Source organism: Leuciscus leuciscus (genome assembly GCF_965113295.1).
Source record: "Leuciscus leuciscus genome assembly, chromosome: 17".
Taxonomy (NCBI): Eukaryota; Metazoa; Chordata; class Actinopteri; order Cypriniformes; family Leuciscidae; genus Leuciscus; species Leuciscus leuciscus.
In genome coordinates, this window is record NC_138741.1 from 21,024,388 (window position 1) to 21,051,481 (window position 27,094).

Sequence of the window (27,094 nt, forward strand, 5' to 3'; positions counted from 1 at the left end):
AATGAGATGTCGGTCAATGCATACTCCCTTTAGTATAGAGGACAGTCAGTCTGCACTCTCCATCTTGCACAAGGTAAATATATTGAACTTCATGTGATTCATGTTCTATGAATATTTGTTCATGACTTTGATCTTCACTGTTTTACTGGATAATTTTTTTTTAGTGTAGCATTTGTAAAGTAGCCTTATTTCTGTAAGTCTATTCAAAAAGTCAGTGCAGCCTTTATGCTGCATGTATACAGTCATTATACGTATGTATAGACATAAATTGTCTTGTAAGTCTTGGCTACGAAAACAAGCTACTGAACATTTCCATGTTTTTTTTTAGCAGAATTTTTATTTATTTAACATGTTGACCAGTGACCACTGTAGGGGCATGTTGTCACTCTCTGGGATCAGATCACAATAGGAGCCCGCCATATTGATCCATCCACCCATCCATCCATTACACACACTCACACACACACACACACATATATATATATGTATGTATGTATGCATGCATGCATGCATACATACATACATGTATGTGTGTATCTATCTATCTATCTATCGTGTGTGTGTATATATATAGCCTATATATATATATATTAGAGGTGGGCATAGATAAATTTTTTTAATCTAGATTAATTTTGAAATTAATCTAGATTAAAATGGCTCATTTGAATTCTGCCGAAGGCATTCAGAATATGTGTGCTACACAAATAATGACTATAAAAGTAAGTCTTTGAGAACGGGTTTCTCAAGCCAGGTGGTGCATTAGACCAGGGGCTCATCTCCTGTTTCCAAAATGCATCACAAACTGCTTGAGAAAGCTGTTCTACTCATAGACTGTAAAAGGTTACTACTGTACTGTTACCGTCCATAGGCAACATTAGGTAAGCCTATGTTATTATCAACTACTATAGGCTATCAATTAGGGATGGGCGATAATGGCCTAAAATCTATATTGTGATATACATTGCAGCCTCTTGCGATAACAATATACAGTATATTATAATAAAACCATTTCAGAACAGATTACACAGACCCATGCTAAACAACTGCTAAATGTATTTTTTTTTAAAGGGTGTATGTAGTTTTGAGAACATATATTGTGCAAAACTGTAAGTATACAACATAATTTTGCAGATAAATAAAATTTAAGTACACTAGCTGCAGAGACTTAAGTAGGTCTAATGTTTATTATGGCTTGGAGCTTATGAAATCCCAAATTTAAAATTAGAATATTGTCTAACTGATGTCTTTTCAGTTAAAAAGAAACACAACAACGATTCTTAAAATCGAGATGATGTGCTACACCACTAAGATATATTGGAATGGGAATAATACGCGCGCGCTGGTATTCAGTGATATCATGTTTCGTTTTGAATTTGAGGTGGTCGAACGGATTAGTCGTGTGTTAACTTACCGAACTGTTACCCCACACACTCTGTATATAGTTTGCTGCTGCTCGTCTGACGGCTTAAACCCGAACCAAGTCCAAATAATGGATGTTGCACCGATCTTTTTCACCAGCTTTCACTTTCAGCCGTGTTTACTTAAGATGACGACGAATATGCGTTGCAGCCGGTTTTACCTCGCGGCCGCGGGTAGATTGCGTCATCATAGCTTGTGTAGTATAGAGCCATCTCCCAACCCAACTTGGAGAATAGATTAACGGCGATATTTTTTTTATCGCGCGATAAGAGTCTCGCGTTAACGCAGCACGTTAACGCCGATAACGGCCCACCACTAATATATATATATATATATATATATATATATATATATATTATATACACACACACACACACACACACACACATATATATATATATATATATATATATATATATATATATATATATATATATGTATATATATGTGTGTGTGTGTATAATATATATTTATATATATTACAATTTTGTAGTTCAAATCTCAGAAGGTAACATACACAATCATTAAACCATTGTTTTTCCCTACATAATGTGTAGTCAGTAAACTGTATGAAATGACAGCATATAAAACACATTTAGCAACTTTCCATATGACATTTATGGAAAAATCCCCAGTGTGACAAACTAGCCCCGGTCTGTCCTAAATATAATATAGATGCCTGGCATTATTTATGTAAGGCAATTACTTTTGACATTGTTTTGTAGAAAAGCCTTTCATTCAATAATGCAAAGGCCAATAACCATTGCGCACAAAATGTTTTATGCATTTTGACTCGGCCAGTGCTTTTAACTCACAGTTGTCCACGGACAGACAGTATGCTCATGTCAAATAGTGATAAGAGCGCCTCATGTTTAATGTATTGGGTCTTATCTGTGCTGTTCGGCCCTTAACAGTGTGGAAACAGCAGCAAAGAACATAGTGTCCATTCCTGTCTTTGGGAAAAGAGTTTCAGATTGTGTGTGTCTATGTCTGCATGAGAGAACTATAGCTAGAGGATCAGATTAAAGGAAGAAGCGAAGAGAGATTCCGTGGAGTGTGTAATGCCCTTATATGAAAGGATTTAAAACACCTCCTAAGAAGTGAAGTGATCCTTGAAAAATTTGGCCGACCTGTCTTTCGGAGTCTATTTCTCCTCATTCTTTCTCTTTCATTGTACTTTCCCTGTCCCTCCTCAGTCTCATGCCTCCACATACGCTCTTCCCTGTCTGTCACTTTCTCTCTCACACTCACACAAATGCTGCGCAATATGCTTTCACAGTCATGTGAGTCTCTGTGTTAGATTTGACTGACACATGCAAAATAAATATAATATTGTGACAAATATCTATCCATCTACCCATCTGTCTTACCTGTCTGTCGGTCTGTAAATGTTCCTGAAACCGAGTTAGACGTAACACAGGAAGAACAAACAAACATTGTCTTTCCACTTGTCAGACATGCCTCATTAACTTGTTATCATTAGGCAACCTTAATTTTAAAATGATTTAGTAATGGCTGTATGCTTCACCAGCCTGCTAAGGTTATTAAAAGATACACCTCTGAAAGTACATCACTCCTGGTCAGAGTTGGGTGTTCTGATTGTTTTTTATTTGTCTAGAGGGGAGTCAAAATTCTTGTCAACTCCACAGTGCTACAATTATTTTAAGATCAAAATATTACTGATTAGCTTTATGTGTTGATTTCATGATTATGTTAGTAGAATGCCTTTATCCTTCATGAAAGTCTTCTGGCTGAATGAAGTAAATTAATGGATCAAGCTAATCAAGGTGTAACAAGGCCATCCAGGGTCACTTTGATGTGCAATAAATCAAAAGTGAACACATTTCATTGGTATTCCATGGTAGCAGTGTGTGTTTGGCCCTTCTTGGCTTCTGTAGTCTAAGTCTTCCCACACCTCCCCAATGTCAAATGGCTGAATACGGTGCCTCAAGCAAACTCTGATGTGCTGGACTGCATGTCCTCTCCTTGGAATGTGATTAGATTTCTGTCATGCTTTAAAGGCATTTCCAAAAATTCGGGGATAATTATGTTTACAAAACCTTGTCCAGAGCATTGTTTGGGTGGTTAACCGAATTACGGATCTATCTATACTGAATGTTGCCTCTGGCTGTTAATACTAGTGCTGATATCTAGCCTGAAGGCTATATGAAAATGTTGGTGGGTTTGTAGTCTATCACTCACTATAGTACCTGGTGTGCTTTAATGGTCAGATCCATCTGTTAAAGGGGTGGTTGATTATGATTGAACTTTTCTAACTTTAGTTAGTGTAATGTTGCTGTTTGAGCATAAACAACATCTGCAAAGTTACAACGCTCAAAGTTCAAAGCAAAGGAAGATATTTGCTTTTAAAGAAATCATTTTTTAAGGACTACAACAAACGGCTGATAGGGACTACATGACATTCCTCCCGGGTTTGTGACATCACAAACCCTAAATTTACATAAACCCTGCCCCCGGGAACACGCAGTGTGAGTAAAGGCTGATTTATACTTCTGCGTCGGACCTACGCCGGAGCCTCTACGCTGTAGGCAACGCGTTGGTTTTCATTTATACTTCTGCGTCGTTGTCCGCGTTGACGCGCAATTACACTTGCAGAGGGAGCATGTGAAACCCGAGGGAGCGGTCCTAGCAGACCAATCACAGCGCTTGCGTCCGCGTAGAGTTGACGCGTTGTTACATTTTTGGAGAGGTGCACGTCAGGGTACGCCGAAGGGTATACAGCGCTACACACAGCCTACGACGTAGCTACGGCATGAGTCTGACGCAGAAGTATAAATTGGGCTTATGAGTTGTTATAGTAGAGCACATTTGGGAGTCAACAGAGACTTATTTTACATATTGTAAAAAGGGGCATCATACCACCCCTTTAAATATCCAAAGCATCTGGACCGACTCACCTTTGGTTTCGAACTTTTGATGCTACCCTGCAGTGCTATGTTTACTGTTACATAACATTTAATATTGCTAATTCTCTTTATCATTTATAATGGATTGTTGCACATGGAAACAAGCACATTAGTCACAAGCCTGTTTCCTTTTCAACTCCTCCATGTAAGCGATTCCCCAGAATATGCTGGAGTTCACTGCTTTAAACAGGCTGCTCATTGATAAGCGACTAGATTTTTTTTTTGATGTATTGATGTAATTTAGTCTTCTGAGATAGTCATCTCTGTTTTTAATTGCTTAATAGAACTTTGGATTCACTTTGGTTGGACTTTTTGATTAATTGGTGGTGCAGTGTACAAATCTGAAGAAATTACGCTAAGGAGGTTTTAATATATCTTCTACCTGTGTCACCAAATATTTTTGAGTTCACACTGCAAGGAAGTTGAGTTTTACATTGTCTAGCTTTCTCCAGTTTGGACTTGCACATTGAATGGTTGAACCTGGTTGTACTAATCTGTCGCTTATGGTGGCGCTGAGGCAGTAACTCTGACACAATTCCCATTAGCACTCTGGATTGCTGGTTTATAATCCCTCTTATTAAGTGTTCTTCTGACAAATGTAATCCAGACGTGATCCAGGAGCATTGTGACTCCCGCCCAACAGTAGCTTTTCGTCTCTAAGCTGATTTACTTCTATACGAAGTGGTTGTGGACTCTGAATTTAGTTAGCTCAATAAATAAAGGCTATGATTTAATTTAAAGTTACAGTAATACAGCATTGAAGGATAGCAAAGTGAAAAGCAAAGTGGCTTCAGAATTCATCTGTAATGTTTTTGAATCTCTTGAGGTTTTCTAACACAAGTGGTCACATTGACACAAAAGCAATCAATCAGGGCTGTCAATCAAGCTGATTCTGCAGACACAATGATTGACCTCCTGTGGGCTTGTTGTTTATGGGGGGGTCCTTTAGTCTGTTGTTGGTCTTAGATGAACACTCCTTTAATAGCTGCTTTAGTAACTGCTTTTCACTTGTTTTGCGGTTAGGGGTGCCACACAGTCTATTACTGATGCAAATAATAATTAAGTAGAGCACTCCCTTTATAATCACCAAAGCTGTCAATGACTTCAGTTCAGTGGGAGCTCACCCTTGAAAAAACTCCCGTTTTAATCAGTAAAGCTGTCTATGCTGCAGAGCTGCACGATTATAGATTAATTGAGAATCAATTAACAGAGATCATGATTCTGAACAGACAACTAAACAAAATAACATAATTTACTAGAGGTTCTGACAAAATGATAATTGCTGCTGTCTTCAGCGTACCTTCTGATGTTCATTTGTGTTTATTTACTATTAACTAGTAGTAAAGATGATCGGTTCACGTGCTGCTTGAACTGAGGCACTACAGCAATCTTTCACGTCAAAACTGTACTGTTTGAATTTTGTAATAAAAATGACAGAATTTGAAAGCTGAGACTTTGTTTCATAGCAAAAGTAACTTGCTCTGTCGGTGTCAGTGTCCTTTTTTGCTTCGCAATTTTTCACTGCGTGTGGCGTAAGAGCGTGAGAACAGTGTCAATTGCGTGAGGTATTCGCAAGCGAGAAAAGCCCTGCCGTTTTGAGCTGTATTAAGTGGATAATGACTATGATTGACAGTTGCGTTCACGTGTTCAACAGATATGACTACATTGCTAATGCTCAACACTTAAAAAAAAAAAGGAAAAAAAAGAATTGTAAATAGAATCCTTTGGCACACTCCACAGAGCGCTCAAACAAATACACAACGGTACTGCTGAAAAGCTCATTACTTTTGACAACACTAATTTATTTGTTGTTTTAATTTTGCCCTGGCCATAATGGCCACAGTGATCTTGAACACATACTGATGCCTAGTGGTGATGATGCAGCATCATGCAAAGACAAAAGCATGACTCATTTAGTCTGTAAAAGTAGGCTTGCATGATATTTACATGTCAGCCCCCATCTGTCAACCAACTGTGTGTCAGATATTATTAGGCTATTAACTGCAGTCTCCTTCTCATATGATAATCTTACATGATTTTTTTTTTTACATTTCAAAAGTATGGTTAATTTCTTCATATGTAAAACATTTTAATAGGCAACATTTGCTTTTTAATAAGCAAACATTATTGAGAGCAACATTATCCAAACCACAGAAAAAAATACTTAAAATACCACAATAGCCCACCACAGAAAAAGTCCAGCTTGATCATTGTTCTCCCACGAAGAGAGTTGCTAGGGCCATTAACATATTGAACAGCAGGGCTGTCAAAAGTCATCCATTGTAAGACCGACAATCGGTGGAAAAATTGTTTAGTAAGCTGCTCGCCTTATAGGACTAGAACCCCCAAGTATGAGTTGAAATTCAGAAGCCTCCAAAAACGCAAACAAAGCAAAGTGAGACAAGGTCCAGGCGTGTATTGTCAATTATAAATATGCTGTAATTACATCAGACATCTCAACTCAGACGCCATTCTGCAACTGGGGAATTATTTACATCTTCCCTTCAGATAAACCTGCAACGAAATACACTTGCTCTAAATAGAACCCCTCAGCATCAAGCTAAAATATACTTTCGACGTATGTCTTATTATATAAGTAACTCATGTCTTTTTAGGCTGAATCCTGCATGACAGAGGCGGACCAGCCAACACTGAAATTAAGAGGAAATTGACAGATTTTGCTTCTAATATATTATTTACTCTTCAGACTGTAGTGTTATATCCCTGAGGGCTCCCAGATGTGAATCGAGCTTTGTGAGCAACCCGACAGAGAAAGTCGCCTCTCTCTCTGTGCGAGGCTGTGAGGTGGAGGAACACTCTAGAAAGCATGAAAGCCTTTCGCCAAGATGGCCTCCACGGGGGACCCTTGGGGAAAAATGCCTAGTGAATAAAGGAATGAACATTGACAAGGTGTCTTTCCTGCGAACTGGAAGAGTTTTGTGGAGGTCTAACCTATCTCAATTGATGTCACCCCAGAGCACTTATCACTAGGTTGCTCCTTTTTTGGGGAAAATGTTACATTGACATCTTTTTCTTTACATTTTCTTGTACTATTTTTTAACACTTAAATAATTTTTTTGGTCTAGTTTTTTTTGTACTCTCAAAATCCTGTTGCTTGTGTTGGATCCTGCTCAGACTTTTTGTTCTTTTTTTTTTATTTTTATCCCCACCAATTCAAAGGTCTCTGTCAAACTTATAGTTTTTTTGGTGTAAAACCTCAAAAACCGTTGTTCCTACTGTTTAATCAGGTTAAAAGCTTTATCAAACAGATATTGTAAGTCTTTGCTATAGCTATATTAATGTTACACCTGTTGAACTGGTTCTTCCTGGTACTATTGAAATTTTAGATGTATGTATATTGCTATTGTATGTTAAAGTTGTTAATAGTCAAGTAGAGAGGAGAATCCTCTGCCTCTGGAATTAATGCCCCTGGAAAGAATCATTTATTTATTTGCTGTGTATCTATTCTCACTTTTCCTACACGCACACACTTTCTGTGTCCTCTCATCTTTCAGTGGTTAGTCTGTGGCTGCTAAGTAGAGTTTTGAAACCAGAGGTCACCTGGGAATCATCTGTGATTGGACCACACATGCCTTCTAGTTTCTTCTGATCATCAGGAGGATGTGTATAGGAATACCTTATTGCCATACTCTTGCTATTTTTGCTGTAGTATGCATAGCTCTACAACAGAGCATGCTATGTGTGGGATACTGTATTTCACAATGCATGGAACAAATGAACCAAAAGTAATGTGATTTTTAACAAACTAATTCACTAAATAATTTATTGCAAGAAAATGTTTTCATTATATTATAGAAGATTACCCATGCCCAAATTTGTTTGAGAGATTTAAGTGCAAAATTGATAAAAAAAAAGCTCTTTCATGTCACAGCTCAGGGTAGTCAATAATACAATACTTTGCCTTATAAATTTTTTTATTAAAAATGAAAATCCCATTTTTCCGAAGGGAATAGTGGACACTTGAACTGAGTTTATGTGATGACAGTATAGCATACTACTGTTTAAACTGTCTTTAGCACAGTATGCAGTAAACAGCAGTATTCTGTTCAGAACGCATGGACTCCTCTCTTTTTCCGTTTCCCATTCTTTTAATTGTTAAATGTGTTTGCTGTTTACGTGAGGATTTCTTTTGTTCTTTTCGACCCCTTCTGTGATCATAATTACGCTTTTAGGATTCACATGTAGCAGCCGGAAGAAAGTAATATTTGATTCTGTTCATTAACTTTTAATTATTTGTCATTATTTATTTATATTTAGTTTTTTTCTATTGCATTGGAGATTGGTTGCATTTTTTAGTATGGCAATATTTAAGCCTTTAAGCCTTTTTGTGGTCAGGAGAGCAATTAACCTTTTTTTTCGTTGTCACTTTTTTTCTTGCAGCTTTGCATTGGGTGAAATGCAGCTCATATAAAATGCAGCTCATGAGGGATAGTGACCTTAGGTCTTCCATGGTTGATTATTAACTTATAAGAAGCCATAATTTTTGAAAATGCAATTAATGCACCATAAATTATATTTAAGGATATTAAGAAAGAGATAAAGTATGATGAGTCAGATCCTTCAATTTGGAAATATTCCAAAGCCCTGTCTTTGTCATTTCCCAGGAAACACGTGAATGCTCACTATTACACCATCATAATAGGATATCTGGATGGTTTGGATTCCATTTTCAATAGAGACAAATCAACATCAGAATATTCTCTGGCTAGGTGATTTTCAGGGCTCAAGGACTCAAAACATGAAACGTCCTGGTTGCCTAGACACAGATTAATCTTTGCCCTGGATTATTCTGTCAAAAAGACTTTGAGAATTCAGAATGTTTTAATCCAAGAAAAGAGTTATTCTGTGTCCAGGGAACAGACTTGAACTGACCCTGTCTCACAGCTGAAATGATGGGCCTTTTAAGTGCATGCTTTCCATTGGCACAAATATCTTGCTTCTATTTCTTTTGTACTAAAAAATACATGGTTATAATATGGTTATTTGCATACAGATTTAAAAAAAATACATTGAATACGTTCATTTAAAGTTAATGTTAAAAACTTCTAGTAATAAAATAAGACTAATAACTTTTGCATTACATTTAATGCATTTGGTTTTAGTTTTTAGGGTTTAATTTTTACTTAGACAGTGGAGAATTATAGACTAATTTTAGAATTAATTAACACAATAAATGTCTAATTTCAGAGTGTCAGAGTCAAATTCTGATTATGGAGCATCTGGTTTAGTTTTGACTTGAATCGGATACACTCAAAACCAGGCTTGAGTAAGTCTTTTTTTTTTTCATGTGCGAATGAAAACATGGTAAATGAGATCAAAGACATTTTTTATTTCAATGGAGTTCTAGAACGTAAGATCTGTTATATTGGTTGAGATATCCAGAAACAGTTCATTTTTGATTTGTTCATACTGGATGTGGTTCACGTATAGGTATTTCCTCTGGACTATCTCCCTGCCACATCATTAGTGAAAGGTTTATTAAGGTCATTAAAACAAAAAATGACTTTCCAGTTAATCAATCTGGGAAAGTCTGCTCGCTCTCTCTCTCTCTCTGTGATCTTAGCGTTGGACTACAGTCTTAATCTTCACCTTAATGTATGCTGTGCCATTATTCACCAACTCTTCTCCTCTCCTCCTACTCAATGAGATGAGCAGACATGGAGTGATTGAAGTGTTTAGACATGATGTCTCCAAATCAACACAGATAATGTTGACACAGTGGGAGTCTTCACCAATTCAACACCATATATTTCACAGACCTTTGCAAACACCCCACACCTAAACCTTCTGCCCATTTAATTTACCCTCTGTCTGTTGTATAGTTTGTTACTCCATTGCATTTCTTGAGGTCATCAGTGGCCCTATTCATCTATTCCTATTTCAACTTCTGATTTATTTTTTAAAAGTCAGTTGCTGTTTCTCATCTGCACAAGTGATTGACATAATGGGATGATGGAATGTAAAACACCAAATTTTTTAAACAACCTAAATTAAATTCAAATTAATTCACAAAAGATTTTGCAATTCATTGAGCCATTTATTTTCAATAATCGGAATGCAAAACATCAGGATTTGCATACAGTCAAAACTGATTATGAATTTGTTTTCTTGAATAGAAATTGTACGATAACTTGCATGTGACCACAGTTGGGAAGTTAAACTACTGGAAGATTGATTTTGATTAATAAACATATTTGTAAATAAGATTTGCGAGTTTAAATTTACATTGGCTGTTTTATTCTTGATGAAGTAAATCGTCTTTCCAAGTCGTGATGAAAGAAGTGATAAAAATATGAGGATTAAGACATTGCTGTGTTATTACTCTTACCAGGTTATTCTTTGTACAGCAGAATAAAACTAGACAACAACATTATTTCTTCAACCGTTCTCTAAACACTAAATAAATTTTAGCAACACTAAATAAATACGTGATTGTTAAAAACCGAATAATTTATTGTAATTATATAATTATGGCTATCTGTGAACCATCTTTGATCATTATTGGCTTTACATTTGGCTAACATCTTAAAAATGGGTTATTAACCATTTTTTCCCCCTTGTTTTTTTGTTTTGTTTTTTTTGACAATGAGGCACTATTTCAGCTAAATTTTCAAAACTGATTATATTTGCCAGGTAATGAACCTCAGATCCAATGTATGAAATGCATCGCTCAGCTCCAGAGTGCTGCTAACTAAGCTATAAACTTGCTTTAGTGGTCAGACACATACACTGCCTCAGCTAATGTGCTGTAAGTTCATTCTGGTTACATCAACTCCCTCATGACCCCACGCACCTCTCAGAGTGGGCTCGGAGGGAACCGCAGGCCGATTCATCTGTCCAAAAGAAGAATGAGTGGTCAGTTTTTGCTGTTGATGCTGGATACCATGACCAGGGCATCTGCGACTTACATTTCAGCGTGTTTTATGAATGTCACTTTATTTGAGGCAAGACTCTTAGGTCAGTCTTTCCACTTAATCTCTTTCCCTCTCTTTCTCTCTCCAGCTTCCTTCCTCCCTCCCTTTCCCCCCTTATGATTTTCCCCAGTTTGCAATGAGTTTGATGTTATGTCTGGCAGAAGACTGCATAAATTCATTTTCCACCATCACAAGCTCGCTGAGTGCTTATGCAGGAGTTAATGAGCCATTCATTTAGTGCTGTCTCCAGCAGACCACAACCATCTCGAGCAAATTAGACTTTCGTTCTGCTTCAAGACGACGCAAGGAAAACACAACACAAAGATTTAGTCTAGGCCTCGGTGGAGGGTTCGAGCAAGCAGAGTTAGCCTGAAAAATATGGGGCAAAAAAACGAAAGATTAAGCTTTTTTTTTTTTTTTTTGGCTTTTATGCAATTTAACATAATTATTACACTACTGTGACTTTGAAGGCTTGTTTCAAGCAAGCAAATAAAGCAATAAGCCCCGCGAAGCCGTGATTTAACTAATGGGTTAGTTAAATCACGCTCCGCGTCGTGCCTAACAACGCCCCTTAGCTGTTCTAAATTCACTGTAAAACACGGCTTCAAGGGGCTTATTGCCTTTATAAAACGGTCACTCCATAAAAAATATTCATTTTAATATTTATTTTATTCATAAAATAAACATCAGCAACAAAAATTATAACGTTATAACACATATTCCTCCGCCAAGCAATGTAGTTCCAAAGAGGTTGCCAAGCAACACATGCAGCAACAAAGAATCACAAACGGCAGTTGCGCAGTAATACTAATGTAATGCGGTCACAGGTGTGTGTTTGAGCAATTTACAAGGGCTTCGAATGCGGCTCAACCAATCAGAATCAAGGACCGGAACTATCCGTTTTATAAAAGTGTTTTTACAACACTTCATAGCATTGCATTTTGGTTGCAGTTACGTTATGTTGCACATTGTTTTTAAACATTCCAGAAACCACATCGGAACAAATGCAAAATTTTTCAGTCAGTTTCGTCCAAAGAGGCCCAGTTTTTGCGTAGCTTAGGACAAACCAAGACAACACGCATCATGCCTGTGAAGAAGTACAGACGTATATGTTGCAAAAGGCCACTCTAGACATACTTGTATGTTTCTTCACATTTCTGACAGATATATGAAGGAATCTGCTGTAATAGTTGTCAATCAAATTCAAACCTGTCTGCACCAGATGACTGATGCTCTTTCTTTCGGTCTCTCTCTCTCCATTACTTTTGCTTTCTGTATATCCAGCTTTTATTCTCTGCCTGACACACTTTTCTTATCTGTGTTTCTTTTGTTTTGTCTCTTTGTTTTAATTTATCTCTCGTCTCCACTGTCCTCTCTGTGATCAGATGCTCGCTTAATTAGTTTGATGGTCCTGCTGTCTGAAGTCCATCCAGAGTCAACTCAACTCCCCCCCCCCCCCCGAGACCACACTGAACATGGTGCTTCACAAAGATTCAATCTCTCCATATAAAGGAGTATTCAGAGGAATCTTGCAGTATAAATGAGTGAACTTGATATGTTATAAAACTTCTGTAACTTTGTCATTTCACACAGATGAATGCTTCAGCACAAGGCATTTACATGTCAATGATGATTGTTGGCTGATAAGAAACATGCCACTTGCCCAGTGAGGTAATACGAAGAAAGCAGCACTATAATTACTGCGTTGCACATTATCATTTCAGTTCGATCTTAAACCACTTATTTGGTGCGTTTCAGCACACATTGTGCTTTGACCCTGTCACAATTTAATGCAAATTTTGTAAAAAAAAAAAAAAAAAAAAAAAAAAAAAAAGTGTTATTGAAAGAATGGGGGAGTTAAAAACTATATTTAACACACCAGAAAACCCACACGCCGATGTGTGTACCGGAGCATAGTGATGTTGCCCATTTCACATGCGATAGGGAGTTTCTTAAAGTAACAGTGAGTGAAAGTTGGCTGTTTGATTGCAAGAGCCAGAGAGATTTGGTAAAATATCATCATGAAAAACTAAATAATGGCTGTAAAAAAATAAAAAATAAAAATAAAAAACCTTTATCAAAATCAGGATATCAGGGAAAAAAGTTTGGTATGATACAATCCCACATTTTCCTCTATCCTGACTAGGAATGAGAGCCGCTGCTCTAAAAACTTAACTTTTTAGAGATTCTGAAGATTTCTGGCTTTTAAAAAGGTCACAAAAGCACAATAAATGTATCGTAAAAGTTGTAAATTTGACTCATGTTCCAAGTCTTCTGAAATCATATGCTTTCTGTGATGAACAGAGCAAAATCTGTTTCATTTTTGTTTAATTTCAAAAAGCTTAATTTTGACCTTTCATACCAGAAATATATCAACAGCATGAAGAGCAGAAATTACATTTCTCCATGTTAGTGGTGGAGGTTTTTGAAACTTGCACAGTGAAACATGAAACCGTAATGCAGGTATGCTGTCATAACATCATACGATGACATGACATTTATATTGTGAGAAAACGGTCTTCAAAGTCTTAATTCACTTAGCTCTGCATATTTGCACAAGTCACTGTTTAATTGGTTCATACACATAAATATACATGAACACATTTTTTCTGTGCAATGTTGCAGGATTATGGATTATTACATGGAAAGGATGCCGTGAGAAAATACTGTGTCTGGTCACTTGAGTGATTTGTTTGTTTAGTAAAAGATGAGCTTCAACACAGGGCACTAAATAATTATATTTTTATGATTTCTGTTTTATTAGCCTTATATCCTCTTCTAAACATCTAAATATTCAGATTAAAGGCATTCCTTTATCAAATGTTTGGTAGTTTTGTGATATCAGCCTGAAATGATATACAAAGTAGAGTTATCTTTGAAAAAGTGGGACACTGCAGGTTCTGGGACTGAAATTTGTTGTGCGTCTGTATTTTGTGGCATTAATTTTTGTTTACATACTTATGTTTTTAACTAATATGGCAAAATAAGCTTGAAATGACATGTTTAAAGGGATAGTTGACCGAAAAGGGAAAATGTCATAAGTTACTCATTTCTATATTCAAATTTTTTACCTTTTTTTAATTTTTATCCATGGAACACAAAATAAGATATTCTGAAGATTTTAGGCTTCAAAAAGTTCCCAAAATCACCAGTAGCTTTTTTTTTTTTTTTTGTGAGACAAAACTGGTTATTATTGAAAACATAACATCCTCATTCATGATAAGCACAGTAGGGACGTCCGAACGAATTATTTTTAATCAGATTTTTTCAATGAATGCGTTGATCCAGTTTATTCAGATTTATTCAAGAATTAGACTTATCCGATCCGATTCAGTGAACTGCACACAGCAGTTAACAGCTCGCTGAAGGGGAAGATTATCAGTCAATAGTGACTTAAATTTTGGTCTGTTTCTCACACAAAGTTATCATATGACTTCAGAAGGGTTGGAACATATGGCACAAATCAAATGGACTACTTTTATGATACTTTAATGGTGCTTTTACATCCTTTTTGAAGTGTGAGAGCTTCAATTATAATATTTCAGATTTTTTATTTGATTTTTTTAATGAGCTATCCCTTTAAACGTGACCTTCTAGTGTGAAAATATGACAAACAGTAGTTTCCTGTCATTTATATTGACTACAGCAATGAATGTTTTGATAATGGTTGTTTTAGCTCATATATTGAGGCACATACCTATATATCTACACACACACACACACACACACACACACACACACACACACACACACACACACACACACACACACACACACACACACACACGGATGAGTTCATGGTTCAGTGAGGCATGATACACACTTTAATAAGTGTCAGAAACAGTTTACTTCTGAGCGCTTTGGCTCAAAGTTAATACAGTCTAGCAAATATCATCCTGGCAGACATTAGTAGCCTTATCTCTTACACACACGATCACCTTCCTCTGTCTATGTATGGAACGCCCTCATATCTGTGTATATATATTCTCCCTGTTTAAAATACTAATGAACTTCCAAACACTTCCCCCACTTTCCCATCATGGGTCATTCTAAGACTTGGCTTTCAGTCCATCACAGGAAAACACCTAAAATAAACATTTGGTTATCACTCTCTTTTTGTTGTTTTATGTAGTTTTTCCATTCTATGCATTAACAATTACACCATATGTTCATTAAATACATAAATACTTTTTTTTTTTAAACAAAGCAATCAATTAATACTTTTATTCAGAATGGATTTATTAAATTGGTCAAAATAGACATTCAAGTCTTTTATAATGTTACAAAAGATTTCTATTTCAAATAAATGCTGTTCTTTTGAACTTTGTTCATCAAAGAATTTTTTTTCAATATGTTGCTCAAGAAATGTTTCTTGAGCAGAAAATCAGCATATTAGAATGATTTCTGAAGGATCATGTGACACTGAAGACTGGAGTTATGATGCTGAAAATTCAGCTTCGACATCACAGGAATAAATTACATTTTAAAATATATTAAATACAAAACAGTTATTTTTTATTGTAATAATATTTAACAACATCAATGTTTTACTGTATTTTAAACAAATAAAAGACATAAAAATCATTGAAAATCTTACCGACCCCATTTGGAAACTTTTCTTAATTTCATTCTCGTTCCCTTCAATTTCATAGGTGTCCTAGCAGATTAACAACCGATGTATTTCATCATATTATCAATAAAGATAATAGAAGACTTTTTGTCTTCATTTTGAACAATACATTTATTGTTGTACATCTTGAAATGTAACAAACCTATTTTATTTTAAGTACATTTCTGTCATGACTCTTGGAGTGTTTGGCATGTTAATGGATATGAAAATAGCTGCGTTTCCATTACCCTTCAAATTGCGCAAATTGAAAATACGCCCAATGGAAAGGCGTCAATTTCACAAAAACTCCCATATATCACAAACAAGTTTTTACGCTCGCATGAGGTGGTTTTTCAGGCAATTCGAAAAATTTATATTTCGCAAAACTTCAATGGAAACCATTTTTTCACAGGTCACCTGCCGTACGTAATAGTCAATCATTCTTTAAAGAAGGCGCTGTATGTTGGACAGAAGACAAGACAGAGTTCTTTATTAAACTTATAAAAGACAAAAGAATTATGAGAATTCTGGATTTTAAACAACAAAGAAATGCAACAAAATTATCAAGACCTTGAAGTAGAGAAGAGGGAGAAACACCCAGAAACACTTCATACGTGGCCGCTCCCAAATATAAGGGGCTTTCCTTGCCATTAATACTTGGATAACACGCCTATGTCTCCTTCGATTAAACATAATGGCTAGTGCGGTGGCTATGATATACGTATCACCAACATCCGTTGCCATGATTTCTGGAATGACTTGTCATGAGAGGAAAAAATTACGTTTTAGTCGCATAGCATCGGTTAATGGAAACGCTGTCATTTCCCAATAGTTTTTTATCGACATTTAGAAAATATCGCGAAAGTTTTGTGTAAATCTGTAATGGCAACCAGGCTAATGTTAATATGTTGATAATGGCTAATGACTAATCTGCTGCAGAGTAAGTACAGGACTTGCTACTGCCAATACATACTATACACGACACCGACACGTTGTTGTGAGCAAGACATGCTGCTGCTGTACAATATAGCATACAGGAATTACCCGTAGAAGATATATACAGGTGGAGGGTTTCTAAAAGTGCATTGCAACTGCGACAGCAAAGCTGACCAAGTATTTGAAAGTTCAGCAGCAAGCTCATTGGCTACTGATACTGCAGGAACCAATCAGCTGTGCCCTTTAGAGAATGATGTGATTGCAAGCAGTTTGAGTTAAGGACTTATCAGCCTGCGCCATCAGCCTGAGTTTCATGACAGACCTTTGTATTTCTTTAAATGCCACTTTGTTATATAATGTAAATATTGTTTTAGCCCCTATGTTTTAATTTGAGTATCCAAGACATGACTAGCAACACTTATTAGCAATAATATAGTGGAATTGACTGACATATTGAACAAATAGGTGGTGGCTGATTGATTGGTTTGATCTGGTGAGTGATTTGTTTCATGCAATTAATGTGGAACAGTAATTGATTTAAAAAGCACTTTTGGTAGCTAGCAACTTCAAGAATCCTAAATCATTAGATTTCCCAGTGAATGGATGGATGGGTTTTTCCTGAAATTTTCCCCTTCATTCCTTCCTCTGGTTCCCCTCATAACCCATGAGGTCTCACAGTATGGAGTAAACTATCTGTCGAATCCACTTAGAGTTTATTAAGGACACACACATACCCCATTGTGAGTTAACTCTAATTACTGGAGCTTGATTTGTAGCAGTCAGGAGTTTACCGGTAAGGTCATTGGTAAGATGGTTGGAGATGTGAGAGGATTCATTTAAATTCATTTAGTTTTATGAACATTAATAAAAAGACATAGCTTTTTACCAATGATTTCTGCTCTATTGTTTATTGTCAATATCTTCAATGAACACAGTAACAGGTGATTGAACTCTACAGATTGATCATTGTTTTGGGAAATAATGATTCAGTTCTCTGAAATAACAGAAGCTAGTCTTAAAGCGTTGTTTTGTGTTCAGTATGCTCTTTTCATGCTGTCAAGTACTTTAGAAAACAATTTTGACATCCCTCAGTTTGTAAAAATGGCATCTAGAGTAATGCACGCACAAAGTAAGCCTTTAGGGCAATTCATTGCACTATGAAAATGTTAAAATACACAGAATTTCTTATGGTTGGCTACATGATACTAGTGTGATGAAATTGCATACTAACCTCATCTGTGCAATGTTATATTCAATTCATCAGTAACTCCTCCCATAATCACACAGATCCATGCAAGAATACCACAAAGGACCTGCTTGTATCAAGCAAAACTTGCAGGGAAAACGCATAACCATATAACACACATCTGTATGAAAGTGTTTAAATCTGCACATTTCTGCTCGGGTGGTTTCAGGGTGATTGTTTAAGTCTTTTTGGCTTCTGTTCAATGACTGCTTACTGATTTATTAAGCTGATGAATGTACTTTTGGGGGCATTTAAAAAAAAACACCCCAGTGCTGATTTGGCATCAGTAATGTGATGTCATCAGGGACTGCGGTTAGCAGATATTGCTGTAGTATTACCTCATTTAACTCATGCCTGAATCGGACGTCAGACTTGCAAAAACTCTTATGCATGACTCACCAAGAAACGTTTGATTTATGACTTAGATATGCAGGTGAGATGGTCAATGACATCTAGGGATTTAAGTTTTTCATATTGTGGGATGTCTCTATGTCCTTCTTGAATACATTTGTCTTTAATCCAAACGCATTGCAGCATTCAGTGTGTATTTATTTCTGAGTGCTGGTCTTGTGCTGAGAGCAGCTTGTGGGACCTGGACTGTGAGTAAGCAAACAGAGCCTGTTTCACATTTTTATGTGCCGTTTATTTAGGGCTGTCAACAGTCTGTCATTCTGACAAGCACATTCAGTGGAAGGATAATAAATTCAGCGGGAGAAATGCCTGAACAGATTCAAGGTTTGTGGAAGTAACCGTTTTTTATTTTTTTATTTCCTTCTAGCATATTCAGTGCATCCACTTTAGAGTGGATTTCATTATATATTTTTTATTATATTTATTATTTAAACATATAATACTAATTCGTTTTTTTATTTGTTACTGTGCATAGATGAAGCTAATACATTAATTTAAAACGGTTTACATTTAAAAAGTTTAAATAAAATCTGTAAAAATAGAGCCCAATGTTCTGTGATAATATGAAGGAATTTTCCATATTAATTTTTCACAGGTCTTTTTCCCATAGTTTGATTTACGCATTGTATTGTGTTGTGTTTTAGGGTTAAAGGAAAAATCTGTAAACTGGCAGAAAATTACCAGTACCTTTTCCATTTTTCTACTTATTTAAAAATATATATAATTTCATTATATTATATCCAACAAGTTAATAATAATTACATTTATATAGCGCTTTTTCTGAGACCTCAAAGCGCTTTACATAGAAGGGGGGAATCTCCTCAACCACCACCAGTGTGCAGCATCCACTTGGATGATGCGACGGCAGCCATATTGTGCCAGAACGCCCACCACACACCAGCTTACTGGTGGAGAGGGGACAGTGATGAAGCCAATCAGTATATGAGGATGATTAGGAGGCCATGATCGACAGAGGCCAAGGGGCAAATTTGGCCAGGATGCCGGGGTTACACCCCTACTCTTTTTCGAAGGACATCCTGGGATTTTTAATGACCACAGACAGTCAGGACCTCGGTTTAACGTCTCATCCGAAGGACGGAATTTAATCAAAGTTAATCAAATTAATCACAATTTATTGCATGTATCCATATTTGCTGATAAAAGCTCACAAATAAAGATAGACGTTACATTTTTACCGCAGATAAATTTCAGTAGAACTTTTTTTGCACTAACCCAATAAATTGACAGGCCTTGTTCAAATTAAACTCAATCAGTAATATTTATTCATACTTAATACGGAGCAAAAGCAAGGCTTTATACCATAGTGTTTGAATTGAATGTTCATTTATACTTAACATGAAGTACTGGAAAATATGAAAATTTTTCACTCAATTCAGAAAGGCAGCTGAAAGTAGGCACACGTCATTGTGTCTGTGTTTCCTCTCGTCTCTCATAAGGAGAAATCTCTGTTTGATTTATCCTGTTTGAAACAGACGGTGACACTTATATCATCTGTCTTATTGCTATGGTCCCTCCAGGAGCAGAAATCTAAACACAGCGCGGTATACACCCCTGCCTGCCGTGAACAGCACTGTCAGATGCAGGAAATGTTCTCCAGAAAACCTGTTTACACTCCCGTGAGCTCTGCTCTCAAGGGAACATATCAAGGGGCTTCTAGGGTAATATTCATGGCTGACTGAAAATAGAACTCTTTTTATAATAAACTTTGGGAAGTATCGTGAAAATTAATTTAAGGTCGTCATCAGCAAGTTATAGGTGGCATGTTTATGGACTGAGGTAACCCCAGGTCGTGTGAAGCTGTTTGCCTGTGCTTAGACTCATTCTCCTCAGAGTGTAGACAGCTTGAACTCTAGCTGCCGGAGCTTCAGTTCCCATCTGGCAGACTTTACCTGTTTTCCATTCCAAGTCTGAAGACTCATGACCTACTAGTGTCTTCTCAATGCCCTATTAGTCAAACGCCACTCACATATAAACCACCTGTCCACTAGCATTACCACAAACTCAGTCACAGTGGATGGGAGGTCCTGATTATTATCCAAATAGATGGATGTAACAGTGTCGCCTTTGAGCTTTATTAAAGGGTTGTGACATTTTCATATAAATGCATTTAAAAATTTTTTTTTTAATTAAACCATAAATTCATAATTATTTGAATTCTCAAATGATAGATTTATTACAAAATAAATGTATTGTCATTTCAGAAATAAAGACATTTTCTCATGCAGCAAACATTGTAAAAATGCAGTTTCCCTCAGCCTCTGAAGTTTGGATTTGCATGAGGAATCCTAGATTAGATCCTAGATTTTACAGGCTTCATTATCCTGGAGAAGCAATCAGAAGTTCCAATCAGCTTCTATATTCATATACACTGTATACACATCAGGCCTGCCAGAAGATGGCTAAGCTTACCCCAGACTTACACACACTCTGCTTATGCCATTTGACCAAACAAGGAAGACTTCTGCACCCTTTTCTCGTCCATCACTGGAACATGCACATAAACAATAGTTGTTTTTAACACATGTCATGCTTTTATGGACCAGAACTGCTTTGTGTTTGTTATGATAATGCATTACACAGATTCCACCATGATTGTTTTGTCATTTACTCATGAATGGAACATTGAACAAAATAATTCATGTAACATACGACTCCACCAGTGATTTGAGCCTTGTTTCGTTTGGCACATGTTCTGGGTTGTGAAAGGGTCAGTAGAATGAGCTTTGACAACCAAAAAAGGCCAGAGACATGTCCACATTTAACACATTTAGTAATAAATCCTAGCAGACAGTCTAAGTACACCTTCATAATGGATTCTTGAGCTTTCTGTGGTTTTGAGTCCAGTAAATTTGACAGACTTGTAGGTTCGGGTAATAATTTGTAAGTGTTCCTTGTAGTCACTGTAGTCGTCATTTAGACGAATTAACTGCTGTAATATTATTGATATCTCATCCATTTTACAGTGTTGTAACAGCTGTGATAAGATTTTAATGCAAAGCAGTTTTTCCACGCTAAAACAAAAAATGCTGTGTCATGCAGCAACCAATCAGACCAGTTTGTGGACGAGTCCTTGTATTGTTTTCCTTGTGGAACCTTATGGATTTGCCAGATAGTAGCCTATACAATGTTTTCAGTTATCCAGTATCAGTCAATTTCTCCTTGTCCATTTTTTTATGTTGAATATAAATTATGTGTTCGATTTCAGTCAACGTTTTGATGTAGATAGTAAAGAAAAACAAGCACTGCATTAGCAGTGACTGTTGGGACTAGAGCTGTAGCTATCGATTATTTTAGTAATCGAGTATTGATTATTCCATCAATTAATCGAGTAATTGAGTTTGTTAAATTAGTTAATTTAATTAAATTAGTTAGGGCTCTTTCGCGCGAACGAGGCGAAATCGCGTCCAACGCGCCGCGCTAAACTCGTCTAACGCGCCGCAGGACCTCCAGACGCGCGTCTTTACATTGACTTAACATGGAAATCACTCGCTCCAGACGCTGAATTCGCGTTCAGTGTGAACGCAGCATTAGAAAACGGTGTAATAATGCCGTTCATGGATTCTCGTCTGTGGAATGCGCAACTTCCGGTATTTTGCCAGTTACTCGACACGGGTAAATTGCAATCGAGGATTTTTTAAAATCGAGTACTCGACTTTAATCGAGGAATCGTTACAGTCCTAGTTGGGACATTTCAGGATCAGAATGTACTAAAGCTTCTAATTTGAATTTTTATGAACCCTTATTTTCATTAAGATTGTTGAATGAGCTACATTTATGACCTTTTGTTCCTCCTTATAGTCAAACAAATACACCAATCTCATGGGAAAGGTACATTCGAACCCAGCAGGTTTAAGTGATAATCTGCATCTGCTATATGAAATCTATGAAATTTCAGAAATAACATCTGCATTAGATTAAAGATGAATTGATGTTTTAGACAAAGCCTTGTAGTCATTATTACTCTGGTTATGAAAGAATATTTGCCAAGCTCTAACAAGAAATGTGTTTTGATAGAACAGGTCTTTCAGAAAATGTTGTGCATGTTCTTTGTTTAATTTTGAATGGTAGGAGAACAGGTGGTTTTATCTCAGTGAAGGATTTATGGATGTATGTTTGTACTCTCTCAATGACCTTTTACCTCAAACATAATTTTTACATCAAAAACATGTTCCTGTAAAAATAATACTATAAACGTAATCTAATGCCGTGACATTCATACATCTTTAGGTGTGACTTTATGTGTCCAAATGCACATTTGCGCCCAGTGCACATTTACATCACAAGCAGACGCTTCTGAGAGGCTCCCAGTACAAAACAGCATCTCTCACCTGACATTAGAACATTGAAAGTGATGCTTTGTCTTGTAGTGTAAATAACAAGGACACACAGGACACTCTAAATAATGAGGTGAATTTGAAATAAATCTGCTATCCTATAAGTGTCACAGATTCTCATCTTGTTTCATTCGTTCGCTGGTTCGGTTTGTGGTGTCATGCTCAGTTTGTTGGGTTCCATGCTGTAGCAGATTTTTGTTCATGTCTGACGTGAACAGGAATTGTGTGTCCAAAGTAATTTGTCAAACACCCTGTTGTGTTCCGGGTTCATCTCATGAAAATGTAAGTACAATCTGTGTTCCGTTGGAAGGATGAAATTAATTCTGTCGTGCCTTGATCAACTCATTTGTTTCTTCTTGCTCATAATTCACTAAAAGGCTCTACGTTCTGCCTCGGATGCTGCAGATTTTACACATGCCAAAAAGTAGTTAAAAGAGGTTAAAGAATGAGAATAGTGTGCAATATTTGTTGACTTACTGTACAATTGTCAATCAATAAAAAAAGGAAAACGGATTTAAGTGGAAATTATTTTAGAATTTGAAAGCAACTTGCAGTGATGTACAGTATCTTAAAACATGTCAGTGGCGTGCGTTTGTTTTGTCTCAAGATGCACACCAGTAATGTTTTTTTTCTAAGGCTTGTTTATAAAAATGATTTAAATGCCCTAAATGAACTAAGGCCTAATCCTTTCTTAATCTAAGGTCTATCTGTGAAACAGGTCATAGAATCTGTGAATCTGTTAACACTGTTTCTGTCTGCACTGTTGTTGCATTGTTGCTCTAAGTACATATAGGCTCCAACATGGCTGTTGGATCATGATTCTTGTCAGCTGTCTGCAGATTTTCCCAAAAAATCAAAGTGCTATTTAATGGTAGGACTTTTCCGGTTTTGTGTTCCACTGCTCAGTGTTTTTCTATGTAAACATACGCTTGATGAACGTCTTTGACATTTCGCTGCATCTTGCTGCTCGTTCAGCGACTCGTGCGTGAGCTCTGTGTTTTCAACTAAAATAACGTATTTTTTACACGTAGCACATCTCATCTGTCAGTTTCAAAACATTGGGCCGTTCCGATTTGATTACATTCCTCAGCTCTGTGTCTCGCGTTTTTAAATGCAAAAACAGTCGTCACGGTCCTTTGAAAGCAGAAATAAGGCATGACTGATGGCATGTGTAAGTCATGTTAAATAGAAAATAGACAAGACAAAGTTCTTTGGTCTGCACAGGTTTACTCGCAGTGTGTTGCTGCTTACATTATTACAAAACAGAAAGAGGATAGCAATTCATTATTTCTGGCACATCATAATCAATTTAATTTGTGGGCACTGGGCATTATTTAGACAGCCGTATGAATGTGACACCGAATGATAAGGCCATACCCACAGAGGGTTCTTCTGTCATTATGGAGGAACTGTCTTTGTTGGGTTGTATCAATTATTTCCAGTAGTTCTTTTTCAGCTCTTTGGTGGTCTATTGTTTAGCTCAGATGGGGTCTTAAACTAGAGGGAGATACTCATACATTTTGCATGCTAAGAGACTTGATAGCTGATATATTATTTCTCTCGCTTTCTGTTTTCCCTCATTCTCGATCTTTATTATTCAAAAGCATTTCATTGTTAAAGAAATTTCTCATTAATACCTCTATTATCAGGGCCATTGTGAACGTCTTGTTCTGAGACAGTGCTTTGGGGATTTATGGGGATTTAAAAAAAAAAGCACTTGGTGGATTCTTATCATTATAGGGTGGTTGTGTACACACACTGCCAACTCGCATTTAAGTTCAAGTGAATTTTACATAATAGGTGCCCTTTAAAAATCTAAATACAAAATAATCACATAGCTTTAGCAATAACATGGCAGATAAGCAGCTGCTAATATACAGCATGAATGAGTCTAAAAAAGAACAAAAAAAGTCAGCTCTTTCCCTATGATTCTACAAAAGCAAGCAATGAAGGTGAAATAGAGATCTCCTAAATTGGTGAAGTCCATGCTACACAAAATTATTTATAAATCTGTAAAATTCAAAGTGGAAACCTTTGCTCTACTCTAATTTTTGCTCTATTTTTTTCATTTTATTAGCACTTCTTGGGAAACCAGGGTATGGCAGCTGCCATACTTAATGAAAACTACTCCTAAAGACTCATTCTCACCAGCCATTCCTTCCATTTTGATCATACTGATAAACAAAAGATACCTATACCACCTAATGAGGAGCAATTTTTGTCTAATACTAAATAGCATATCACATTTCCCTGATATCACATCCCTTTATCTCATCTCGTTGTAAGATACAGTCGGGTCGTATACTATATATCCCCTTTTTTTTTTAAACAAAATGGTGCTTGATCGGTAAACTGCTCTGAAAAAAAACTGGTATTTATGCTTGATGAACGTTGATTTAACTGACTGCATACTTATCCCACAAATTTACATAGCACATCATAGTATTTGAGGTTTAGGGGTCTCTGATTTGGAGTCTTTATGCAATCACAAGCTGTTTTACTGCAATGTCAGAAGTTACAATAGATACAATTATTAGTAAGCTTATAGTAAGCAATCCCTATGCCCCTGATTTTAGCAGATCCTAGTTTGAGACCAGCAGTTTTAGGGATTGATATAGATTTTTTTTTTTTTTTTTTTGGTGGCAGATGCAGAATGGTTTAAGATTAAGGCACTGGCATCAGTGAATCTAATATGATTTTGTTTATATGTGAATAAAGCCTAAATGAAGTCTTTCATCATATACATTTATTGTTTCTCTTCAGAAGACTTGGCTTAAACCACTTGATTCATATGGATTTATTTTACACTTTCTTCATGAATGTTTTGAACTGTTGGAGTTTTGGGTGAATAGACTTTCAGTGGAGGGAGAGAAATCTTTCAATTTTATTAAAAATATCATAATTTTGGTTTTGAAGATGAAAGATAGTCTTATGGGTTTGGAACGACATGAGCGTGAGTAATTGATGACAGAATCAATTAAAAATTGTGGTTTTGATCAAACTTGGCTTTCTATGCAGTATAATTTTTATATATTCTGACATACTACTGACATTATAACAATAGCTGCAAATATCCTTTAAGTATAATTTAATTTTGATAAAAAGAGGATAATCTATTAAGGATGGGATATCTAAAATATCTTGGAGATTTAGTTTACTGCTAAGATTCTCGAAAATAACTCTTAATTATCTTTCAAAATTCAATATCATGAAGCAAACTTTGCTGAATCTTGTGCTAGTTCCTTGGAAGCACTCATTGTATCAGTCTGGTACCTTGTAAACATAAAAATTGTGCACCCTGACACCTGACAATTGTGTAGAAGCCAGCCATTCATATTGAAACGTAATTTTGTCAGATAATGCCGTTTATACATAGCCTGGATGCCAACCGAACTTAGCCCCGCCCACAACATTTTTTGGTCGGGAAGTTCGGTCTGGACTCGTTCCGTTGAGGAGCTATTATGCCCGAACAAAAATTGTTCGGACCAATCAAATTGTCAGGGCGGGCTTTATACGATGATGGACAGATGAGCAACGTAACGTAATCATCCACGTCACCAACGAGCGCTTGGGTTGAATTCGTTTACAACACAGATGACTGCCGCTGGAGAATTGTTATTTCACGAGTTCACACTTACAAATAAGTCAGATAGAATAAATGCATATTTGGCGTGCTGTCCGAGGAGAGGGCGGGCTCGGTATTCGGCCCGAACCCAAAGTGCTCCCCCCGGAACAGAGAACCACGATCAAGGCATTTGTCGATCGGAAACATGAATGAAAAACATACATCACTTACTCCGTTGCTCTGATTGGTTATAGGTCTATCCAATTGAGTGCAGAGGCATTTTCCTTCCTGGTTCGGTTGAAACACGCCCCATAATCAAAGCTCAATGGAGCAGTATCAGACTCACATTCTGACTAGAATCTGAGTATGACGACGTCAGGCTAGTTTATACATGTAGTATGCATCACAATCAGTGAATGGTTTGTGGTCATGTTGTGTAATGGCTGCAACTAGGATCACAATGACTTCAAGAGTAACATCGCTGCTTTTAGTGGCCTTTTGGAACAACAAACATGTTTTGGTAATCTTTCAAACTGCTCTGAGACACTGTAGCCCTTGACGACTCATGTAGCTTCAGAGGTTTCAAGATGAAATCCAACAGAAGCCTGTGACATATTTGCTTATAAGCTTTGGATGGAGCAAGTTATTTCAGATGTGTTGAAGTTTTAAATTCTTGTCAAGTGTTGAGCCA

At 36.6% G+C, this 27,094-nt stretch overlaps 1 protein-coding gene across 4 annotated transcripts in view; it reads left to right on the top strand.

Moving 5' to 3' along the window:
* The window catches only part of chrm3a (cholinergic receptor, muscarinic 3a), a 118,659-nt gene that overhangs the window by 12,279 nt on the left and 79,286 nt on the right, over positions 1 to 27,094 (top strand). The window lies entirely within an intron of this gene.